This window comes from Molossus molossus, unplaced genomic scaffold (genome assembly GCF_014108415.1).
Source record: "Molossus molossus isolate mMolMol1 unplaced genomic scaffold, mMolMol1.p scaffold_m16_p_6, whole genome shotgun sequence".
Classification (NCBI taxonomy): domain Eukaryota; kingdom Metazoa; phylum Chordata; class Mammalia; order Chiroptera; family Molossidae; genus Molossus; species Molossus molossus.
The window spans coordinates 112,116,227-112,133,160 of record NW_023425399.1 but is presented as its reverse complement, the minus strand read 5'-3'; positions in this window follow the sequence as shown (position 1 = coordinate 112,133,160).

Genomic DNA, 16,934 nt, shown 5'->3' with positions numbered 1-16,934 from the left:
TATACTTCATTCCCATGCTAGTCTGAAATTTTTACTACCTATTCTTCTCTGAACTTCTTATCATATTGCTTGTATGCCCTTACACTTTGCATATATACTTCAAGTTGCCTTTATGTTTTGCTCCAAAATTTCAAAGATTCATATATATATATATATATATATATATATATATATATATATATATATGGAGTTGCAGTCTGTTTGCTGTAACCATAGCCCAGTGTTCTATGTAATGCATTTAGTAAACCTTAGCTAATTGTATAGCTAAATATTAATGAGCAGATAGACTGTTTCCAGTTTTCACTCCTGCACCAATGCTGGTTAGCATCCTTGTACATTTCAGTCACATTCCCCAGCTTCTCCAGGATCCACACTTAGCAATAACGGGATCTTCACTTGATATTCCTGAGTTGTTCTCTAAAGTGATTGCCCAATTTACACCTTCATCAAAAATGTAGTAGGTTTTCTGTTCCTCCACACTCTTGGGAAAAGTGTTATTTTAAAGCTTTTTAATTTGTTTGCCTATCTGAAGAATGTAAGATGTGACCCTGTGTTTTCATTCTAATTATCCCAGCTACCAGAAAAAATTGAGTATTGTTTTCATGTTTGTCGTGTTTCTCCATTATACACTGCATACTTATCCTATTGTCTTTATTCTAGAGTGGATTATATATCTTTTACATGAGTTGATAGAAGTTCTTTATATTTTTCAATACCAATGTTGTTTTTTCAGTAGTGTTGCAAGTATCATCTCATCTATGATATTTCTTTTTAAGGTGTTTTTGAATGAACAGAAGTCTTCTTTTAATAGAGTGGAATTAAATTTAACAATCTTGTTCTTTATGTTGCTTCTTCCATATGGTACCAAATTGTCCCTGTATTCTCTCACCCATCTGCAATGAACTATTTTCTTATATTTCAAATATCTACACATATATATGATGGGCTATTTTTATATTCATTATTGTTTCCATCTGCCTATTTATCCTTGCACCAGTCAATGCTTTGATTAGAATAGTTTTATAATTAGTCTTGATATCTGGAAGGCTATATCATGTAGCATGCAATTCTCTTCAAAATTGTCTTTGGTATTTTGAGCTTTTTGCTCCCTCATATATATTTAAAAATCAGCTTCTCAAATTGCATCAAAACAAAATGAAAGTCTGTAAAGGGGTTTTGATTGACATTTGATTAACGTGAGAAGCAATGCAGTTTTTGTGTTTGTGTTAGACTTACCTCTGCAAGTATTTAGCTACATTTCAAATTGTTTACAAACATTGCATCTAGAATTACTGCCTCTGAGTTATTGGATGACGTTCTCCTGTGATTTTCTTGTATTAGTTATACCTTGTATGATTTTCATATGAATATTGCATGAGACATAGATTAAGTTGGAAAGTGTTCTCTGTTTTTATTCAACTGTAGAATTTATAATAGCTTGAATTTATCTCTTCTTTGAGTGGTTAGTAAATTTCCCTGTATAATTAATTATACCAATTTTTGTTGTGTGTGCTTGTTTTAATTTTGTTGGATTTTAAATGTCTGCTTCAATTCACTTCTTCTTGAGTCATTGTCATTGAGTTAGAGTTCGTTTATGAAGTCGCTCTTGCCGTCATGGGGCACAAATTGCCGTAAATGTGGTCACGGTACTGTTGTTTGGATCTCTACCACAATTCGGCGTCTACCCCTTTTTTCTCAAAATGATTTTAGTGCCTTTTCTCTAACCACGTTTCTAAAGATAAATCTCAGGGGTGTTTCAATTCTGTCTGTTGCAAAGAATCTCGTTTTGTTTTTATGAATGCTGGCTTCATCGGACTACAAAATAATTGAGTTGATTCTTTGCGGGAATATTCTGAGGCCTGTTTTAAGGGTGTGTCCTTATAAAAACAATTATTTATCTACCTGTCTAATCTAATCTATCATCTATTTCTCTGTTTTGTATATGTATATATAATCATAGGAGTCAATATTCAACTTCCTGCCTAGGCCCTTGTGTGTGTGTTTATTGTTAAACCTAACATGCTTGAGGGCAGACATAGATTTTGGTTTTTTACGTTATAGCACGGACCTCATCAGCACAATGTCCTTTTTGATGGATACTCAGTCTATCATTTCACTGAAAATGGAGCTTAGAAGGTTCTGGCTTGTCTGAGACGTTAGCTGTATTTTTTTTTTTATCCTCACCCGAGGACACTTTTGCATTTATCTTCAGATAGAGCAGGAGGAAGAGGGAGAGAAACATCGACGTGAGGGAGACACATCGAGTGGCTGCCACCCACACCCCCCCAACTGGGGCCAGGGACAAACTGTAACCAAAGTATGTGCCCTTAGCAGGAACCGAACCTGGGACTCTCGGGTCCGCGGGCTGACACTCTAACCGCTGAGCCAAACCGGCCATGGACATTGGCTGTATTGTTTTTTTTTTTTATCCTCATCCGAGGACATTTTTCCATTTTTTGTACAGACAGAGTGGGAGGGAGAGAGAGGAAGAGAGAGGGAGGGAAACATCGATGTGAAAGGGACACATTGAGTGGCTGCCACCCGCACGACCAACCAGGGCCGGGGACAAACTGCAACCGAGGTACGTGCCCTTAGCGGGAACCGAACCCGGGTCTCTCCGGACCGCAGGCGGACGCTCTAACGGCTGAGCCAAACCGGCCAGGGCGACATTGGCTGTATTGTATTGTGGGGACCTAACACCTTCTCTCCTGTCCTCTGACAGACGTGTGACCTCAAATTGTAAATTCTGACAACAAGACATTTCCAAAGAGCAGCTAGAGACTGAAAACATTTTCTATAATGTGAGTTATAGAAAATGTTATTTCTCATACTGTCAATGCCATCTCCCTGTGGATGAGCTTTTATTTATTTATTTACTTTTTTAAAATTTACAGTATTGACCTTTAATCTTTCTTTTTCCATTATAGTTGACATTCAGTATTATTTTGTATTAGTTTCAGGTGTACAGCAGAGTGGTTAGACAATCATATACTTCCCAGTGTCCCCCTGAGATTTTCAGGACCCTCCTCGCACCATACAGTTATTACATTACTGACTGTATTTCCTATGCTGCACTTTACGTCCCATGACTATTTTATAACTACCAATCTATACTTCTCAATCCCCTTAAGTTCTCTGTATCTATAAGACTGCTTCTATTTTGTTTGTTCATTTGTATTGTTCTTTAGATTCCACATATAAGGTAAATTATGTGGTACCTGTCTTTCTCTGACTGACTTATTTCACTTAGCATAATGGCCCCTCGCTCCATCCATGCTGTTGCAAATGGTAAGATTTCATCCTTTTTCATGACTGAGTAATATTTCATTGTATATGTGTACCGCTGCTTTTTTGTCCACTTGTCTATTAATGGACACTTGGCTTGCTTCTATAGCTTGGCTATTGTAAATAACACTGCAAAGAACATAAGGGTGCATATATTCTTTGGAAGCAGTGTTACAGGTTTCTTCAGCTTTATTCCCAGAAGTGGGATCACTGGGTCACAAGGCAGTTCCATTTTTAATTTTTTGAGGAACTTCCACACTGTTTTCCACAGTGGCTGCACCGGTCTGCATTCCCACCAACAGTGCACCAGGGTTCCCTCTTCTCCACATCCTCGCCAACACTTGTTTGTTGATTTCCTGATGATAGCCATTCTGACAGATTGAAGTAGTGTCTCATTGGGCTTTTGATTTGCATCTCTCTGATGATTAGTGATGTTGAGCATCTTTTCATATGTCTATAGGCCAACTGTGTGTCCTCTTTGGAGAAGTGTCTATTGAGGTCGCTTGTCTATTTTGTAATTGGATTTGTTGTATTTTGGTGTTGAGTTGTATGAGTTTGTTGTAAATTTTGGATGTCCCTTATGATATGTATCACTGGAAAATATGTTCTTCCAATCAGTAGGTTGTTAAAAGACATACTTTTACATCTTCTCCCACACTTGTGTGTCTTGTAGAAGAGAATTTCGATTGAATTGTTAACTTCGTTGATAAAAATTGTATTCAACCTATAGTTACCTATTAGATTTATTTCCTTAGATAAATAAATATAAAATGCTAAACATCAGCAAGTCCCAAATTTAGTGGGCATTATTCTTCAGTGACCATTTTTTTTTTAATTCCAGTTTGTTCCTCTACAATTTTTGCCTTCAGATTCTGTTCTCACTTTCAACCAATTTCTGATTTTAAACTTTTTATATTAAACGTCATGCTTAAATTTAGATTCATTTTATATCATTTAAGGTATTTCTACTGCTTTAGTCTTAGTTTTTTTTATATTACACACACACACACACACACACACACACACCTGCACAAGATTCCATTTATACACACTACCAGTTTATAGCCTTTCGTTTAGCTGGCTCATTCTGTGCTGAGTACTTATTACATATATTTGTATCATCACCTCTATTTTGAATTAGTTTATAACTGAAGCTTTTATGCATCTACTCTTTGACTTAAAATGGCAGAAATCCTCAGAATACTAAAATCCTGTGACCTAGTGTTGTTGAGTTTTATGTGATTAAAGACAGTTGTTTATAAATTCTCTGGTTATTAATCTTTCATGCTGGTAGTTTTTTTATTTTATTAAAAGCCTGACATCTGGGATTTTATTATATCTTATATTTTTTCAGCATTGCACGTACAATAGAATCTTTTTATTATAAACTGACTTATACTTGATATTAGGAAGATACTAAACTTGCACCCATTAATTTTTTTTCTGATTCATGCCAAGTTTTCTTAGTCCACATATCTCTAAGTATTAATGTGAAACTCACCTTGTTGATAAATGACTGCTTTTCTTTTTACTTAAATATTTTTTTTATTGACTTTAGAGAGAGAGGAAGGGAGAGAGAGATAGAAACATCGATGAGAGAGGACATTGATTGGTTGCCTCCTGCATGCCCCCCACTGGGGATTGAGCCCACAACCTGGGCATGTGCCCTGACCGGAATCAAACCGGTGACCTCTTGGTGCGTGGGTCGATGCTCAACCGCTGAGTCACACCGGTCGGGCTGACTTTGCTTTTCAAAAGTAATACATTGTTCCGTTAAAACGTCATACCTATTTCCATTTTGGGGGTGACATTCCAGACTTACTCACATATTGATTTGATATCAGGCTGATTTATTTATTATGACTCTGGGCGTTTTCAAACTATCAGACTCAAGCATACCTGAGTTGTTTAAAAAAGCCAACTCGAGTTTCACCAGCCAAGGTTCTGTTCCAATACACTTGAGGTACAGTACATTGTCTTCAACGCAAGGAACACCGAGATTGTCCCCTGGTGAAGTTTCACGCTAACACCGTACTACATGTGAATGATGCGGAAATCTTACAATGAATAGAGATTTGGGTTGAAACAGCAGTCTGCCGATACTAGTTAATGGAGACAACATTGAAAAAACACATTGATTTACCTTCTTTGCTGCATGACAGTGAGGCTTTACTTTTAGATGATTATCAGTACACCAAGCAATAGCATGTAACAAGTTCTTGAATTCAATCGTCTAGTAAGTTTGATTAAAGAAACTAAAAGCATCCCAAACAATTACAGTAATATTCGTTGTTCTAAACCTTAGCCAGGACTCAGACAGGCTGCTATTGCACCCGGGTTGCAAAGAACCATTTGCTACTTTTCCATAAATAAAGCCCTGACCTTCAAGAACGCATTGGGGGAGGGAAGTTAATCGCTTTTTTGTTTTTTAACTACATCTAAGAAAGAAAAAGTCAGTATTAAAATATATGTTGCTTGAGATAAAAGACGTAGGAAACAGACAACATACACCCGTAGCATTTCTCAGATATACGAGGCAATGATGGACTCTTTGGATAAGCTCCCGTACAAAGACACGAGATCTGTTATTTCCCCAAAAGTAAAGGGATCTGCTATCTCGTGCAAAGAGATGATTTGATGCCTTTTCACAAGAATTTAACTCCAACTTTGCTAACACGTCAGATTTCATGAAGGCGTCTGCATCCATGGGCCAGGTGCCCTTCCTGCCTCCCTGTCCGTTTCTGAGGTGGTTTCCCTGGATTTCAGGCTAGAGGTTGTTCACGTCTTCAACCCCGTTCTGCCCAAAGTGGGTGTGGAGGATGCCCATCCTGCCTGCGTCTCCTGCTGCACCACAGTGCGCCGCACTGGGGGACCCAGAGCCTGGCTCCTCGGCCTTGAGCCCCCTGCCTTTGCAGGGGGACCTGTCAGTGTCGGCCTGAGCTGCCCGGGCACCTGCTTTAGCCCTGCTTTGCGGCCGTGTGCGCCTGGTGGCCGACTTCTCAGCGAGGTATGCATTTATAAGTATAAACCATAAAATACGAATTGCTGGCGATTGGTAAATCTGACGTTTCTGTGCCTTAATTTGCAATATTATCAGAGATAGGCAGAGACATAAACAAAGGGACGATGCTCTCATCTTGCTCAGCATCATTTCTCTCAGTGGTGAGTCTCACTAACTGCATAACGTTGCCGAGTGAACTCCATGCAAACAGGTACAACGTTAAAATATGCTAAAATGAAATAATAATTTGACTACTTAACTTAGCATTTACTCTTTAAAAAGATAAAATATTCATTTTCTTATTTTCAATCTTTTTGAGAGTTCCAATATATACTTGAAAAGATGTAGTTATAGACTATAAATTTGAATAGATGGGATCAGTTTTCCATTTGTCTTTCAGAAAAACTGGGTCTAAAACCAAAAATAACTAGAAGTAATCTCTCTTGGAAAACGATCCCTTCTAGGGACCTTATCTGAGACAAGAGGGTTGTTTCCAATCATCTTTCATGGTAAGCTGTTACTCCCAAAATAGCTTCACAGACTCCTCCCAAACTTCTTATTTTCTTTTCTAATAGAAGGAATTAGGAAAGAAATCACTTTATTAAGTCTGTGTGATGTGATGATGCCTTTTTTTTTTTTTTTTTTTATTCTCACCTGAGGACATTTTTGCATTGATCTTCAGATAGAACAGGAGGGAGAGAGGGGGGAAGAGAGAGAGAGAAACATCGATGTCAGAGAGACACACCAACTGGTTGCCCCCCACACGACCCCAGCCGAACCAGGGACAAATTGCAACAGAGGTATGTGCCCTTAGCGGAACCAAACCCAGGACTCACTGGTCTGCCGGCCGATGCCCTAACTGCTGAGCCAAAGTGGCCAGGGTTGTGATGATGCTTTTAAAGATGCTGCTATAGACAGAACGCTTGTGTTCCTCCAAAATTCATGTATCGAAGTCTAATGCCCAATGTGATGGTATTAGGAGGTGGAGCCTTTGGGGGGTGATAAGGTGGAGCCCCATGAATAGGGATTACTGTGTATTTAGCACCCAGAGAACTACCTGACTCTTCCACCATGTAAGGATGCAGTGAAAACAGCATTTGTGAGCCAAAAAGTAGGTTCTGACCAATGTGCCCACACCCTGCTCTTGCACGTCCAGAACAGTGAGAAATAAATTGCTGTCATTATGAGCTATGTGTCTATGCTATTCTGTAATTGTTAATCCAAAATTAACACTAGTTAAAAAAATACGCAACCTAATTACACTAAACCTATGTTAACCTGTCACACTAACCTGCCTGATTTTATTGTACTGGTCTATTGAGTATGAAGGTCTCTGGGTTCTAGGGTGTTCAAGTTGATTAGAACAAAACCAAAGAGCCCTGGTAGGTTTGGCTCTGCGGGTAGAATATTGGCCCTCAGACCAACGAGTTTTGGGTTTGATTCCGGTCAAGGTCATGTACGTCATTGTGGTCCGGCCCCCGAGTTGGGGTCGTGCAGGAGGCAACCAGACTATGAGACACATCAATGTTTCTCTCTCTTCCTCCCACTCTATCCAGAAAAATATCCTCAGGAGAGGATTTAAACACACACACACACACACACACACACACACACACACATAAAACCCTTTCTCTTATTCCTTGTTATAACTGCACTCATTTCATTATATTTTAAAATGAATGTTACATCGATGTAAATGTGCGCACCTAAAATGTGATGGGGGTAGGACTTTGTCAAGAGAAATGCGTGGGTTCACAGTGTGGAACACAACCTGTGCTACATGGGAAGCAGCGTCTTCACCTGCTATGTTAAAAGGGTTAGGACCACGCACTGTAGATTGCAGTGACCCTCTGCACATGCCCGCGGTGCCCTGTGTAATTGAGTTAGGCCAAATCAAGGTCGGAAAATGATGTATCCTTATTCCTGATGCTCTCGGCTCTCTGCCTGCCTTGCTGTCAGGCTTAATTCTTTTCAATCATCCCTCTGCTCACCTTATGTCTCAGAAAGGGAAAAAAATGATGAGTGACATTTCATTTGAGGGGAAAACAGCCCTGAAGAGGTAACCCCTTCGCGTTGAGGCCCTGTCCTCTAGGGGTGCAGGTCCTCGTTGGCATTTGTAGTCGAAGTTGCTGTTTAGGAAGATAGTCTCCAAGTCTCTGTAAATTCATCTCCTCGGAATAGTTCAATTTCTGCACTCCTGAGTTTGAAATGTAAGTCTGGTAGTTGTATTTCCCCCATGTTTATAAGAATTCACAAAATGGAAACAGTGGAAAGGCCCCAAAGAGTAATGTCTCCATGTCTTGCCATCCAAGGATCCTGTTTGCTTCCTCCCTGTGAAAGCGTATCTCCACCTTAATAAGAGAACACACTTTTCCCCGTAGCTCAGCATCTCGCCTTGTATACCAGAAGTTGTCACTGCTGTAAATGGTTGCAGTGCGCACATTTTGATTTCACAAAATACAACCTTACATCTTATATATACCATTTCTAAAATCAGGGGTGCACATAGCCGAGAAAGTTAGCACTTAATTGCATATCTCTGAAGTACTCAGGCATATCCTAGTAGTCAAGTTATACAAATAATAGAACTACAAGGCAATGCAATTTACAAGAAAAAGTTTAGTTTTATTATATTTTTACAGTTATAGTATTACTATTAGTTATAAGACTATATCTCCTTGAGAGTATAAAATGTTGCTTTTAATTATGATGGATGAATTGAAGCTGCAATGGTAACTAAATTCGTTTATGTAATTTGTCCATCACTTCAAATTCCAACATTGTTGACTTTGCAATGTTTTTTCTTTGACTTCACCCTTCCCTGCCCTTCTCCCCTCACATCAAGAGTGACACGTCATTCTTCAGGTAGAGTCACCTGCTCTTGTAACAAGTAGGAGAACCGACGAGATGATGGAGTAAACATGTCTTTCCTGGTACTCACTGCATTATAATTCTACTTGAGTAGGTAGCTGGACTGTGCATAAAGTGTAGTTCATTCTGTCTTCATATTATTCCAACTACAAGTTGATGAAGTTCTATCACCCAGTCCTGTGACATGAAGGAACTTACTCCCAGTGGGTGGCTGTCCAGGGCCTTTCCAGGGCCTTGTGCAGGAATGTCCACTCATATAATCAGTATTTCCACTCCTTTCTTTAATCAGCATGTTCTTCCCCTTCTAGAATATAGACTTACCTAGAATGTACTTACTTTGTTGTTAATTAATCCTGCATTCATTTGATTTTAATGAGGTTATTTACTACTTGTCAAATTAAATTTCTGGGAGTAACTATATATATGAGATATAATGGGTATTAGGCAAATCCAGTGAGGATGAAATTTTGATAAAAAGAGTTTCTAAACAATTTTTAATAATTATATTGATCTGAACATAAACAATAAGTTAAAAACATTCTTGAATTACATGGTAAACTCCGTTTGTGATTAATATTCACTGTGAGCATGTGCTAATTTTATATGTAGAATTTGTAAATACAAGCGTAGTATTTTCATTATTCATGTCTGGTTTTTTAAACGAACGTCTAGTAGTTCTTGAACATTGCTCTAAATTACTCAGCAAACTACCATAAAAGGATAGAAGATAATATCAAATACACAAATTATAAATGTATGATATTTCAAATGTTCAGAGGTTACCTTAATATAAAAAACTTTAATGTTGGTACATTTAAACAAAAACAGTTATTTCCATGCATAGAAATTGAAAAATTGACTTACAGCAGTCCTAGTATAAGGTGAGACATGCAAACGTCTCTTTCTTCCTACTCTTGAGTCTACATAAAGATTAATCTCCCTGCTAAGTAACGTGAAATTATCAATCATTCACACCTCTAAATGTGAGACGCTAAGAATACATTATACAACAAGATTTTATTCTTTTGCTGTCTAAAATCAAACAGATTTCATCTCTTTGAAAATAGAATGAAAAATCATTTTAAAATGGCATTTCTCATTTTTAGAAAAGCACTTAATAACAGGATAATTCCTCACACAATAAAGCCATTTCTTCTCCAGAAAAATGAAGACATCGATTTATAGAAAGATTTGGACGTAGATGAATTCAACTTAGATGATGTTTTGTTATATGAAAGAAAGTTTGAATTTTGGTGTTCAATGCACCTGCACATCTCTGTGGATCTCCTCTCTGACCTTTTACTTACTTTTGTTTATAGTAGCATTCATATGATAAGCTTTCTTTTCTTGCTTGTGCACAGGAATTGGCCAATATTTTATTGCTTCTGGAACTAATAATGATGCTGGGTAGTTTTATTTGGGTGTTTAAAGTAACTAGGAGCTCCCCATGGGTTTAGCATTTTACTGATGTGTTAGTTCAAAAAAATGACCCTTCCCCGTGTCCTCATGAAGTCTGTTGAGGGAGTAGACTTTGATGAGACAAACATGTCAAGATCCTGATTGTTTGTGGCTTTATAAAGGCCACAGCACTTGGCGCTAGAAAGCAATAGTTCATTAACTATGACAAATCAACATGAGTCCCTATATTTGCCTTTAATTTTTCATCAGCCTCAGTATTATATTTATTTACCACCGGTTCTCACGGCGTGGCAAATGTTATATATCTGGTGCCTACTGTCTTCTACAGCTTATTTACCTTAAGTAGGTTGATTACGATGGATCGAGCAGGGAGTTCAGTCACAGTATTACCTTGTTTTTGTAATGTTTGTATTTCTTGGTAAGTAGAAGATATCTGAGTATAGTATAGTCTAGCATATCTAGACGGTTCATGTCTAGGCTTGGTTTGGAACGGTAAGCTCTAGACTGACAGTTTGGAAACTTTCTGACTCACAGTGGAATAAGCAAAGGTCCAATGCAGATGTGTTGCTTAGGTTGACTCTCTGGCATCAAACCTAGGTGCCAATTACTAATCCAGCAAAAAAAAGGAACGAGAAGGAGCGCCTTCATCTATTCAGAATGGTTAACTCTTTCAATGAATATAATCATGCCTGCCAATAAAATCTGATTGTCAGGTCTAGAAAAAAAAATAAAACGTACCTCCATACTACATACATTTTTTTATCGGTGCCATTATATGACAGAGTTGATCATCTCATAGAGTTCTTGGGGGTGAGATTTTGAAATGACTGGAGTCATATTTTAAAGGCAGGGAAGCTGTTTGTCCGAATATCCACAGTCAAATCCATGCACCGGCTTTGCCACTCACCCTCGTCGATGACATTCTGACAGCTGCCTTGGAAAGAGCCTCTGCCTGTCCTCTGTGCTCTCCGGCCGCCTAGCCACCCATCAAGACAGACTGTGATGTTGGCATTGTCCAGACAGGGGGCTACGTGTCACTCAGTTAAATAACTTATCCAGCAAGCCGGAAGATTACTGAACAGCATCACTCCAAATGGTTCAGAGCTGTGCGATCGGCCAGGTCGCCTTCATTCTAATGTACAAGAGGTCAGGGAACAGGCTTCCCCAGTTCTGCTGGTCTCTGCAGTGTGAGGCATCCCGGCACCAACCCGTCTGGTCAATGACCACAGGGCCAGAGTCAGGCTTCTCAGTCAACCGGAGGATTTGGGGTTCCAAACCACTCCTCGCCGTGGACTGACATGACTCCCGGCTGCCAACATCTCTGTGTCCCGGATCGGAGCTCCTCTCTTACCGACCCTGCAGCAGGACCCGGGTCCGGCTTCGGTCCCCTCAAGGAGGAAAGGGAACCGCAGCAGATACAGACCTACTTCTTGCTGTTTTTCAATGGCGTTCATCTGCATTTCGCTCCTCGGCACGGTTTTGTTGAACGTGAGTCTGTATATTCAATTGCACAAGGAGGTACTGGGCATATGTTATGCATGAAGCCCTGGGCTGCACCGAGATCCAATAAAACAGACATGTTTCCTTCCTGATGGAGCTTGGGATTTGCTAGGGAAGACAGTGTTCTTATGGTGAGTAACACTTTTCAGTACAAAATGGTAGCTGCAAGTATAAAAGGAATCGAGAATGTTATTCGCTTCTCAGAGGCAAATTAAAAAAAAACAAAAAACATGTCATAATACTGAATAGGTTTTGTTCTGCACAGACCTTTGCCCTGCCTGTTCCCTTTATGACCTAGAACTCAACACTCCACTTTGGAAATCACTACAGTTAGACTGTGAGTGCCTCTCAGGTAAGGGGCTAATTCAACCACTTTCATAAACAATATTTCAAAATGTACTGCAGGCTAGTTACCCAGAATCCTCCCGTTTTCAGTGTTTACCACTGTGCAAAAACATCATGTATTTCTGCCTGTGATGAAGTCTGTGATATATAACTCTACCCCTAAATGGGCTTCAATTAATAAATAGCCTTTTAAAAAATAATGCATTTTTATTGAATTTTTAGAGAGAGAGAGATAGGAAACATCAATGTGAGAAACAGCGGCTGCCTCCTGCACGCCCCCTACTGGAGATCGAGCCTGCAACCTGGGCACGTGCCCTGACTGGGAATGGAACTGGGACCTCTCAGTCCATGGGACGATGCTCCATCCACTGACCCACACAGTCTGGGCTACCAGATAGACTTTTTGACACTATTTATTTCAACATTTCATATATGGCTGCTTAGTAGATGGTATTTATTGTTGCTCCACGGCTGTTTGGGTGAAAGGAAGGTTATTTCCATTCTCGTGGCACAAATGTCATTCTCCGCAAACATAGCAGTGTCAAATCATGATGAGCAAATAAAGTATTGCAAGTCACATATGTAGCATTTATATGATTAAGTAAACCAGAGTAGATATTGTCTAATCTAGGTGGATTACTGTGGATCAAAATGATTGAAATTTAAAGATGAGAAAGTCCAATTAAAGATAATGTAACTTGTAATGGCCTGCAGTTTCAGAGGAAAACTGATTAAACTAAGAAATATTCGCATGAGGACGCTTTTGCAGGAGGCTGATGTGCGGTAGTTTTTTGCTTCTGTTTTAACCTTGCGCAGGAGCAGTTATCATCAAGCTGTTTCATCAAAACAGATGTGTAAGTGTTTAAATCTTCAGATAAAAAAATGCCAGATGATTAAATGTCACGATGAATTTATTTATTAGAAACTTAGTTACGTTTCATCACTAAGAACAAATAATGTAAGATGATTCAAATAGTTACGTATACTTCCAGCCCGGATTAGCTAAGAGAAGCCTCTGTGGTTTTAAAATGCTCCTTCGCAGTGAATCTGCCATAAACTCATTTCTCCTTCCTTTGCGAAGAATCAGGGCTCACTCTTGCTGCGTACTTCTTGGACTCAGGTGTTATTAAACTATGCGACTTTAAGGAGTTTGGGCTGATATGAGAAGACAATTTTCCTCTCTGGAAGGGGTACATATAAACGTATATTTGACTCTTGGGAGATCTGGGGGTCATGGGTACCACCCTCCACCCTGCATAGTCAAAAATCTGTGCACAACTTTTGACTCCCCAAAATCAACCGTGTTCTTCCAATGCCTTGCAAGCATCAAACAATTTCCACATCAGGAATTAGTGTGTGTGTGTGTGTGTGTGTGCTCCCCTGCTTAGAACACTTTTCTCCCCTATTGTTATCTGAATCATATCCATGATTCATGTCTCAGTAAAATGTATAATTTGCAGAGAGGTTTTCTCGGGCCCAAATACAAATCCAGCACACACAGAACAGTCCTGCTAGGGTGTGTAACAACACACTGAACCTTTCTTGTCATATGGTTTCAATCACAATCCAATAGTTCTCTCCCTCGCTGACTTTAACCCTCTGGTGGCACGCCCGTGTCTCTGGCTGTGACATTGTCCACCCAGCACCCACTCCAGTGCCTGTGTGGCACTTTCTGTCCCCAGCTTGAACACTTGCAGATGATGTCTGATCTCCAGTCTCTTTTGTTTAATGTTGGTGCTTTTCTGTTTCAAAATCAGATGCCCAACCTGAATATCGGTTCCTCATAACCCCGCTACCCTACTGACTGTTCTTAGGGTTGCGCCTTAGTGTTGGAAGGAAGGTGTGATCCCAAAGCATGCTAGGGAGAGAGTCACGTCCTTTTCCTCAGGTGTTCACTGGTCCAGGAGAGCTGGCCTTTGGAAAGTGATCCTCAAAGACAAGCACAAAAAGGTGCGTCACCATTGCCCACCTGGATTCTTCCCTGGGGCTGCTCTCTGACCCTCCAGCACAGCCTGGGACAATCGCATCATTCGTGACTTTGTTCACAAGTCAAAGCGTGGACCATCCCTGAGGAAACACAGCACCCCATGGTTGGATCACTGTGCAGCCCCTTGCTCCCTAGTGTCTTGCTGAGGTCCCATCAGAGGCTGCATTGTGTCTCTGGTTCTGGCACAGGGTTCGACTGGAAGTAGGGTCCGAGGAATCCAGAACAGAGCTCCTGGACCATTTCTCCACAGTATAACTCTCTCCCCCGCCCCCTCCTCTCTCTGCACAGAGCATCTTACTCTTCCCTCTGCTCCGGGAAGGGAGTGGAAGCTGTTGTTCTCATATATTCTTTTCTGTCTCTCCATTTCGCTCAGGATATTCTATTTTGGAGAGCAGATGTCAATAATAGACTCTCCTTGTCTCTTCTCTGTTTTATTCTTCCACCATTTGAAAGAAAATTTAGCAAAACCCCTCAGAATGGAAAGTCTGTCGCTGGTTTACTGAATGTCTTCCCAGGGTAGAAATATTACTAAATTAGTGAATTTGTAATAACTTGTCTTGGCGTCCGAGGAGGTTCTAAATGCCCTTTGGAGCTCTAGGTTGTGGGGTCTCAGAGGCCATTTTTCATTCCTGGGTGTTGGTCAGGCGTGGGAGAAATCCCTCCGGCCAGACAGCTCACCCTCCCTCTCTTCGTTTCGTGCCTGCATCAACAACTCATTTCAAAGGCCACAGTGTAACTATCAGCACCGGTTTCTTTTCCAAGCAGGGGAAATATTGTATGTAGCCTTTATTTTCAGATTGTGTTCTGATTTTTAACTGATATATTCTGCTCATTCGGGTCTGTTAACTTGAGACCAGTCTAATGTCCATGGCCACTATAAAAGGACCTCCTAAAACTGGGACACATTTCATAAATTCATGCAGTATATGGAAGAAAAATGGTCACACCTGCAACTGTTCATGGTGAAAAGAAATGTTCTAGCCCTGCTGGTGTGGCTCAGTGGTTGAGCGTCAACCCGTGCACCAAGAGGTCGCCAGTTCGATTCCCGGTCAGGGCACATGCCCAGGTTGTGGGCCTGATCCCCAGTGGGGGGCATGCAGGAGGCGGCCAATCAATGTTCTCTCTCATCGATGTTTCTTTTTCTCCCTACTTCTCCCTTCCCCTCTCTCTAAAATCAATAAAGAAAAAAATTAATATATATATATATTCTAGAGTAGCAAAATAATACCATGTTTCCATTTACAGAGGCTGCATAAGCAAATGACTGCAGCTTTCAAGATTTCCAAGACTTAGCGTTGCCTGTACACAGGTACACATTCGTGTGTGTTTCTACAGTAATGCGCAAGGCAGTAGGAGAAGCTGATAATGCTATAACTCTAAGAGTAAAACATAGTAAGTGAAGATTCTTAACTTCTGATATATGTTTCCACTTAAATATTTTATCCTCCTTTTTATTTTGAGGTTATTTTGAATTCTGCCCTCTGTGTATGGGACTTTCTCATGAATGGATAATGCTAAGAGAATGTTCTAACTGCTATAATTAGCGTCCGGCACCCAATGTACTGCAATAAATGCTGCTCTCAGTCACCAGGGTCACCCATTGTCCCCTTGAGTGCATGGCATAAAAATTCACCACTTTAATCTCTTTATTAAAAGATGCTCTGGGGTTAGAGAGACATATTAAAAATTGCTTTATTAAAGATGTTTTTAGTCTGCCTAATGTGTTTTGCCAATCTGAAATGCTAAGAAAGAAGAAAAAAATTAAAGAAGTATTTTATACCCTATTGTAAGGTGCATTAAAGACGCGGCAAAATGCAATTCAATTAATGTTAATTGAGCAAGTATTATCCAAGGAACTTGTTCCAGGCACTGTATACTCTCAAAACTTAATATTTTGTTTCTCATCATGAAAACCTTATAATCTGATAGTGAAGAAAGACAAAGATAAGCCTACAGAAATATAGGCATGCCACAATCTAGGTAACATATAAAAGCCCCGGGGACATGGGCAAATACAGTATATTCCGACAGGGTGTACAAGAAAGCATTTCTGCTCCAGAATGTGTTCTCTTCATGTAGTTGATGTTTCCTCTGCTTTTGTAGCTTGTGGGAGTTAAAATTTGTTAACTCACAAGAACTTTATAATAATTGATTATGTTGTTAGTACGTATATAAAAAATAACAGACCTTTCTGCTCTCTTAGAAAAATGAACACTGCGTGTTCCTGGTGGGTTTACTAATGTGTCGGATCTGTTCGGATATCGCAGCAGAATAGTATCTGCAGTGCCGTGTGTCATAGCTGTGGGACACGGGAAAGGTCACTTTTACATGGAACATTTGTGTTCATGAGTGTGTGTTGTATAATTCTGAAAAATATACCTATAATAAGCTTTCCAAAATGATAAAGTGTCTTAATGTCTTTCACACTTACTTTGGTAGTTTAAATGTTTCCAAAGTTGTGTGTGTGTGTGTATAATGTGTGGAATATTCTGTGGCATCTCTACATACAAACTAGATATAACATCC